Here is an 8,948-nt window from a genome sequence, read left to right as displayed (position 1 = left end):
CTTGAATCTGGCGAAGTTCTACCAACCTGTTTTCTCTTTCATGCTGTCAACGTGTTGATAAGAGTAATTGCTAGTTCAACTCAGTTGGTGTTGGTGCTCTCATTTGTTTTGAAACTCTCACCAAATTCAATGCCAGCAAGCACGCAGCACCTCAAGTGTCAAGTAAATCGCTCGATATCTGAGGAGCGATTGATGTTTCCGTTGTGGAAAGCGTTGATTGCGAGTCACTGCAGTCCGGTGGGACTGATCTCACAATAAAGTGTACATGCACACTTACTTTCCTGACTCACTGTAAATAAAATGGCGTGCTATTGTGCCTTCATTAAACGCTCGACACGTTAGTAAGGGAGACGTCCTCAAAAATGTTCAACGTTATTATGACACGTGAGAACTGCTTGAAACTAGCTGAGTGATCCATAATTGAACTGCGTCAGTGTGACGTTTGCATGGGTTTGCGACGAATGGCTCGGACTGGTGGGCCCCCGCCTGCAGCTGCACAGGCGTCGGTCCTTTTAATAAGTGGCAGTTAAACGGACTCCTGGCACAACGTCATTGTCATTGTTTGTTTCACCCTGTCAGGTTCGGTTTGTCTTGTCGCGGCTTACTCGTCGTGACGGCTGAAGAAACCTTGTCATCGATGGACCACTCCTGTACCACTGAGAGCTTACACAGACGTGTTTACTCGTGGGTTTTTTTTCTACTTTGGACTTTTTGTTGTTGTTGTGATGGCTTTGTTGTTTGACATGTTTTTCCTGCAGACTTTATTTTATACAATTTGGCAAACGGACCCCGCTCCTCCCTCCTGTCTGTTTTTTGGGGGTCCGCCACCACCACCACCACCACCACCACCTTGCAAATTGCGACACAGAGCAGACTTGGTTCACAAACAATACTCACAGAAAGATTTCCATACATGTGTACTTTGTTATATTCGTGGCATTGCTTCCTGCTTTAAAAATGATCCGTTGTCTAATGCGAAACACAAGGCTTGAGGAAGTGGACGTATGAGGAGAAATCCCACACAAGCATGGGGAGACCGAACCACGTTATGTTTCCATGGAGATTTGAACGAGAATCTCCAGACTGTCTACGAGACGTGCTCATCACTCGGCTGTGCAACCTCACAGAAAATTGATATATCAAGACAGATTCAACTAATGATAGACATATTGTATGTGCATTGATCAAGGATCAAATGTAGAATACTTGATAAAAGCACACGACTGTTCGTAGTCACCATAAAGGGCAAACTTCTCTTTTCACATTCGTGTGGCTGATATAGTACATACTGCTGCTGGCGCAGGCAACGGGATCACGTCATCATGAATTGGACTCGCATACTCATGATCTATTTACTGCATGTAGTTTTTCATTGACAACGAATGCTCTTTTCTAATTACAGTACACGTATATGTCACGCTGTCTGAAGTCCCCAAGTTTGCCCCTGGCCTCCTCCTGGAACATCAACACTGGTTTCAATTATTTAGTCACGGCAGTGAGGATGAATTACTCGTGTCCGAAATGGTAGCCGTCTCATTATGATATTAATGAGCCTCTGACGAGAGAAGGAGAAGATGGATGACCAAGAAAGATGATTTCTCTCCTCGCACGCACTCAAATATTCAGTTTTAATGAGTCTTTATCTTGAAAAGACTTGATTTGAGAATGACGTATGTTCCATTTTTATTTACTCTAAATGTGCTTCGAGCACATTAAGCAACCAATGAAATCATTCTCACGACATCCTCGTAAGATATTGTTATAGAGACCACACTGATGTGATGTTTTTGTTCTTTTTCCCCTTTCATGTCGCAAAACAACATAAGAAAAACATTACAAAGGCAGTTGTGCATTTCTGGATTGTTCAATGCGCGTACCTCGACTGTGAATGAACTTGTAAACTCTGTCTAACCTGAAGCTTCAACACTTTTTCACCGTGCTGCCGCCAGTTCGTTGATCAACGATAGCATCGCGTGAGACTGTCACCTGCCGCCACCCGTTGGGCACAACCAGAAAATACTCGAGTCAGAGCCGAAAAATCGGCGTCGTCTCCAGGGAAACCAGAGGAAATTGGAACATTCGATTCGGCGAGGAAGAGCGAGGTAAATTCATCGGTGGCTGTTGCACACGAAAACAAAACAATTCCGTGATTGAATTAGAAAAACAAAAATAACCGACGTAATATTTTGTACTCGAGGCCATCATGAACATGTAAAAATACATTCGATTAGCTGAGCCTTTATTAGTCTCACAGTGGAGAAATGTATATTTCACAGCAGCAAAGTTATGAAAAGAAGAGGAAAGGAAGAAGTAGAAAAAACAAAATAACGGAGCTGCTGTAAAGGCAGCCACTCTACATAAATCATTTGACTCAAAAAACAACTGCAGCAGCCGGTTTTCTTGTGCAGGAAAGTGAAATGAGAAGATCTAAGGCATTGAAAATGTACTTTACTCACTTCATTTACTACTTATCAGATCAGATACAACATCGGAGCCGCCACACTCATGCGGGTCAGCATTCAATGGCCCGATTGCACTTGCGCTCACTTATCCTGCTGATACGACTAGACCAGTGGAGGACACATAGTGATTCCTTACCTTTTACTGCCGCTTTCGTTCATTTTGCCGTGATTAGTGGCTAACTCGTGTTCTAAGAAGTCTGGAATGTGTCCCCGGACCAGAAGTGGGCAATTGGCACCCCATTCCTTGGAAAAAAAGAGCAAATATAAAAGCGGCTCAGGCTGTACCCCTCCTCCTGCCAGCAGACAGCTGGGATCTGCTCGAGCTAGCAAGCCCGCCACCCTCATGCGGATCAGCATTCAATGGCACTCACTTATCCTGCTGACACGACGAGATGAAAAGGCAAAAATATTCTCATTTCAGATTTGGAATGCTATGCATGACAAAAGTCTATTTTTGGGGTGCTAAAAATCATTGGCGGGCCTTGGATTTCATGGCTAGGCCTTCAGTAGTGCTACGTCTCCAATCAATCCAGACTGAAAAAAAGTGGTGAGATTTACGACAAGTCCACTAGAGGGTAACATTAGCCAGGAAATAACCCACCCCCCTTTCTTAACGATGTCCATATTTTCTTCAATTCTGTCTTGAAAATTGCTTTCACAGGCCATCTCCAAGCAAATCCATTTCTCCTCCTTCAGCCATTGTGGCTTGACAAAACTGTTACGTATTAAATCAACACAACAATGTATTTGCTCATGCAGCTTGCTCCAGCTACAGCGTGCTAGCTCTGGCCAGTATCAAACTAGCGGTTTGTGATCCGAGCAAAAACTCAGACGTTGACCAGTGCCTTTACGAAGGCGTCGCTGCCCCTTTTGGGTTGCCAACTGGAAATCTGATTGGTTAGAGCAACCGTTTGCTCGACACAGTTGACGCGACAGGGCCCGCAGAACTGATTGCGAAGGCGTCCAGGTAGATTTCTGACCCTGGTAACAAATGATGGCTCAAATGTCATTGGTATAATGCTTCAAAGCGAAAACGTACGTGCGGAAGCAGCACAACAGTGGAAAAGTAATGAAAGGAAACCGAAAGACAATTTGGAAATATTCATAAGCATAAGAATTCTCTTATGCAGTCTATTTCTGGCGGTGCTAGCTAGTCCTGAGCCTGATTGTACCAAGGAGCAGTCAAAGGCCCTCTTGGGAGGCAAACCCAACAAGCTTATGACTTTGCATCTGAGGTGGAACATTTTTATTGCGGTTCCGTCGGGACTTGATTTCGTGTCGTCATATGTTGCAACTTGCAATGCTTCCGCTTCAGGTGAAATGTGAAAACAATGCGGGGATTTTCCAGTCAGGAGGTCCCATATGGATGGCAAAGGATGCAGGGGGGAGGATGAGAGAGTGAGAGAGGGGAGAGTCGGGGGAAATGGAGCAGATCCCAACAGTAAAGCCTCTTGTTGGCCAAAGACCATTTCCCTGTCTTCTTCTTCTTCTTCTTCTTCTTCTTCTTCTTCTTCTTCTTCTTCTTCTTCTTCTTCTTCTTCTTCTTCTTCTTCTTCTTCTTCTTCTTCTTCTTCCTTTGCTTTGGGCTTTTCCCTTCAAGGGGTCGCCACAGCGAATCAGTGTCCCCCCATCTTCAGAGGTCTTATCGGTATGTTCGTTATTCGGGGCGATTCGATGAATGGCTGCTGCTCAATCTGCTACACGTGTGCGTCTTTGCCACCTGGGGGCAGTATGAATCAGACATCAAGCCAGACTGATTGTCGCCTCTCTTCTACTTTTCAATCGGGAGGCCACAACGCGTCGGTCTCTGCAAAAGATAAAGCCTACGTGCGCCATGTGAGTACTGTTATACTGTCTGCATGCGTACCCAACTGCAGTTTGGGTTGTCTGTTGCCTTGGGTGACAACAGCACCACATACAATAGATGCTAATTGCCCATCTCATGTTTTTCGTTCTATGTCTCAAATACCCAAAGGGCAGTTGTTTTTGTTTCGTGTTTAATAAATAAATAAATAATAATAATAATAATAATAATAATACATTTGATTTATAAGCGCCTTTCAAAACTCTCAATGTCACTTTACATTCACAGGATACGTTTTTCTGTGGATGAGTAGCAGCAGCCACACGCGCCGGTGTTCACTGAACCAGGAAGTAACTCAAATAGATCGAAATCTAGATAGCTAGCGAATAGATAGATAGCTATTGAGAAAGCTAGCTAGTTAAATAGATAGCTTATAGATCGCTAGCTAGTTTTGTTTGAAACAGTTTGGGGACTATTTTTTTGAAGAATATTTACAAATAACTGGCAACCAGTTCAAGATGTGCTTTTCTAGCACGGACGTGACCCTTAAGTAGTCGAGATAATGGACGTAATACTAAACCTCCTAAACCTTTCTTCCTGTGAAGTAACGTGGCTGCCACTATGCATTTTGGTCTTGCAAGTCAAAGCAAATAAAGAAATAAACTGAATAAAAATAAAAACAAAACCCATCAGTCCATTGGTACTCGCCGAACGAAGCTTTTGTGAGGGTCGCTGAGTGATGGCTCTTCCAGTTTTGTTGGTGAAATTCCAAAGAATACAACGTCAGGGCATTGGACCTCTTTCATTGGAACGTGATGGGAATAATAAGGTTGGATGTGAAGCACCAGTCTATGAGTTGTGGTGGACTAAATCCTTTACACATGCTGCTCACATGACCTGTACAGCCAGCCAAATGACACTGTGAGACAGCCAGCAGCAGACTGAGAGAGAGAGAGACCGAGGTCCCTGAACACACCAGTGGCTAACCACACACTCCATCTTGTGGCTCCAGACACACATGCACACACACACGCACACACACACATATATATATATATATATATATATATATAATGTCGTACGCCGATTCCAGCTCCAGCATTGAGTGCCGTTGCGTTGTCCCATATACGACCCATACCTATTTATTTTTCACTCAGCATTGCTTGGAGCCACTTTTGAGGCTGTACGCCAACTTGCGGATATTGTTCTTAAGGACGGCGAAGCTGTGACCCACAAATCTCGTTGGCAATCGGGAATGTCTCGGAAAATATTGTCACAATAAAGGCGGAAAGGCAGAATTCCCATCTTTAAAGAATGAAACATCTTTGAAGGGTGTGTGTGTGTGTTCAGCGAACATGCATTCGGTGACTACTTTCGATATCACTGCGCATTGTTTTAGTAGACGAGTGAAATTGTCACCGGTGGTTACGTTGCGTGTGTCGTCTAAGGTGATGAAATATTAGCCCAACATTAAGCCTTCAGCAACTTAGATTTGGATCATATGTAGTACCCGCATCATGTCTCAATGATAACATCAGAGAGGTCACTGAGCCTTCACGAAACAACACGACTAAGTTTAATTTTATGGTAACCCGGCTGGTCGTTTCTTTTAAAGTAAGTTCAAATACAAAGATGGGAGCGATGCAAAGAGACGCTGAAACGATACGGCGGCCATGCCCAGTTTCTTGAAAGGTGAAGCCTCAAACTTACAAAATGGGGATTTTTGACAGATATTGTCCCTATCGTGCCTTAATTGCATTAAGCGTGTCGCCAAAGGTGACTGCAATTAAAAAAGGTCACTTCTCAAATCTGTAACCGAGTTCGGACATTGAGTTTACCATCAGCAGACCATAAGCAGGTTATTTTGAGTATGACTGGGATATTTTTTCCCCTTCTGGTCTTTTTTCACTTTCCCACACGTTCGTTCTCTTTGCGTCTGCTGGCCGCGGCGTCACGCCGGGTCGCCACGCTGCTCGCCCTCCCACGTGGCCTCGGGGCCGCTTACCGTGACAAAACCACCGGCGCACAAAGATAGAACGAAGGGCTGAAATTCCAGTTAATTTTAGAGCGATTTCCACATCACCGCTGTCCTCGCAAAGCCGGTGTTTAGACCCACGCGTGTCCATTCAGGGAAACCAAGCTAGCCAGAAAGAGAAATAAAACACATTTGTTTGTTTGGACACGCAAATAGCCAGAAGGCTGAAGTCGAAGGTTTGGAAATAGAAGCTGTGGATCACAGACAGACTCCATTCCTAAAAATAGCCATGCAGAGTGGGTTATCGCTAACATTTTTTTTCAACCGCAGGACGTCCCAAACAAAATGGTTCGGGCGGAGAAAACCTGACACAGAGGTTATGAAATCGTTCTTTTTTTAAATCAAGGAATGGTTTTGATGACTTGATTGACGTCAACTTATTTGTTTTCCCCGCATTTTTTAAAATAACATTTCTTCTTGTGCCGGTCCCAAGCCCGGACAAATACAGAGGGTTGTGTCAGGAAGGGCATCCGACGTAAAACTTGGCCAAAACAAACATGCCAATCAAGCCTCTGAAGACGGAGGAGTCTGATTCTGACTGCTGCGGTGACCCCTCCAAAGGAAAAGTCCAAAAGAAAAGAAGAAGATTTCAAATAATGTGCGGCGCACTCCAACTTTTCGACGGGAATTGTCGTCATTTATAAGGGCAGCTATTTTATATTTATTAGTTGACAGGTATGCTCACACGTTGACAGAAACGTGCTTGTAGATTGCACACGGACGGCTCAGTCAAAATGTCGCAGGCCTGCACCAAAGAATTGTCATCAAAAATGAATGCCACACGCCTTACTACAGGGAATACAACCTTTAGATGTAACCCGAGCAATCAGCAAAGAGAATAATTGGATTCAGTTACCGCATCATTCAAAAGAATAAGAGCAATAAAAAAGTGGCACGGTGGCACTTCCGCAACCACATCTTGATGTGGTTTTTCCAGCCGTCTAACTGGATCAAGATTACTTTCAATGGATTTGGATAATCATGTCACGCGGAGCCATCAAAGTACCTCTTTGCTTTGTTGCAGTCACTTCTATTTCACGGGGAACCTTTTTCTTCCTCTCAAATTGCCCAATGGAAGGTGGAAACATTTCAATCGGAACCATATCGCCGCTAATACGTTTTTACTTTGCTGTACAACAGATTTATTACCAATTGAAATTCTCAATATGGGCAAAACTGATTCGGGAAGCAAATCCGTTATTTGGCAAATAGCGCAAATGGACGGCTCGGAAAAGCCAAACAAATAGAGGCTGAATGACAAAAGTGGTTTATATTGATCATGTTTTACATGATATGCAATCTAATGTATTTTGCCCTCTCGTCTGGCGGCGTGATGAACAAAAATAAACTTTATGCTGACTGGGATTCTCGCTGGCCGGACGTTACCACGGTATTGGATGGCCTCCACTGGTCTTCTGGCGGTTCGGCATTTCAAGCCACAACCCGCGCACGAGTCGTTGGCAGCCGCGGCCGCCAACCCGGGCGCGCTCAGAACAGCCACGCCTCGGCTCACTGTGGCAAACGGGAGCAAGCAATGACGGCGGGAGGCATACCGGCGCACGTTTGGGAAATATAGATATATATATCAAAAGGCAAGTCCAAAAAGTACAAAATATTGGAAAAAGCTGATGCGCGAGAAATAAAGTGACCATTAAAAAGCCTTTGCTGATTAAAATGGGCTGTTGAGCCATTGAGAAATAAACCAGAGGGCAATGAAGCAAGAGACGCTATCGTCGCCGTTTTGCTCATTTGAAGCGCCACCTCCGCTCCTGCGTCGTCACGGCTCAACGGAGCAGAATCAAGAACAAAATGGCCGTGAACCTTGTCTGAACTCTCTCACTTTTGCTGGCGGCCTTGAAATAAAGAGGTGGCCATTTTGTTCCCTTCCTAATTTGCCGTGACCTCACGCCTCGCAGCAAATTTACTCACAGTCCCGTAAAGTCCCTCCGCCGACAGGAAGTGAGTGCGGCGCTACTTCCTGCAAGGACAGGAAACGGGAAGTGGTGGGGGTTGGAGGAAGGCAAAAGGCAAGCGCAACGCCCTCGCGACAACATGGAGTCCAGGCAGAGTTCAGACGGTCATCTGTCACGCTGAGTAAACTCTGAGCGCATTTATTTATAACTTTATTTATAACTCCTTCATGGTTTTCCTTAAGCAACGTGTTTGCTTGTAGTAGACGTGCACATTCCACCACGATCTCCCTGTTCCGCTGCTGAACATGAGGCTTTGATCCTCTCCTCTTTCATCTAGAACACAGCTAGTGTCTTTGTGTCGTCATATTATTTGTTATTTGTTATTTAGTATTTTTTGTATTTTTGAAAAAAAAAAGACTCCAATGAGGATGAGTGCACAAAATGGATGGCGGAGTCATTTTGCACAAAAGCTGCCTGCACCTTGTGTTGTGCGCTTTAATTGCCTTCTTTGTCAATTGGATCAAAACAAACTGTACAAATGGCAAACATTCAAATTTGGCAAACATACACAGAAAAATTGGGGTGAAGGTCTATAGATTTTATTTCAGAAAATGCTGAATGTCCTGTTTTTCTGGTAGTGCAAACAGAGAAGGAGCGATATCTGAACCGCTTTCGTTTCTGTCCACTGAAGAAATCCCATATGGCCTGATCACCTACTTTGCAGTTGGCACAAC

Source organism: Hippocampus bargibanti, linkage group LG01 (assembly GCF_051943395.1).
Source record: "Hippocampus bargibanti isolate YZ-2025 linkage group LG01, ASM5194339v1, whole genome shotgun sequence".
NCBI classification, from domain to species: domain Eukaryota; kingdom Metazoa; phylum Chordata; class Actinopteri; order Syngnathiformes; family Syngnathidae; genus Hippocampus; species Hippocampus bargibanti.
The sequence above is the reverse complement of the archived record's forward strand: the minus strand, read 5'-3'. Positions refer to the sequence as shown.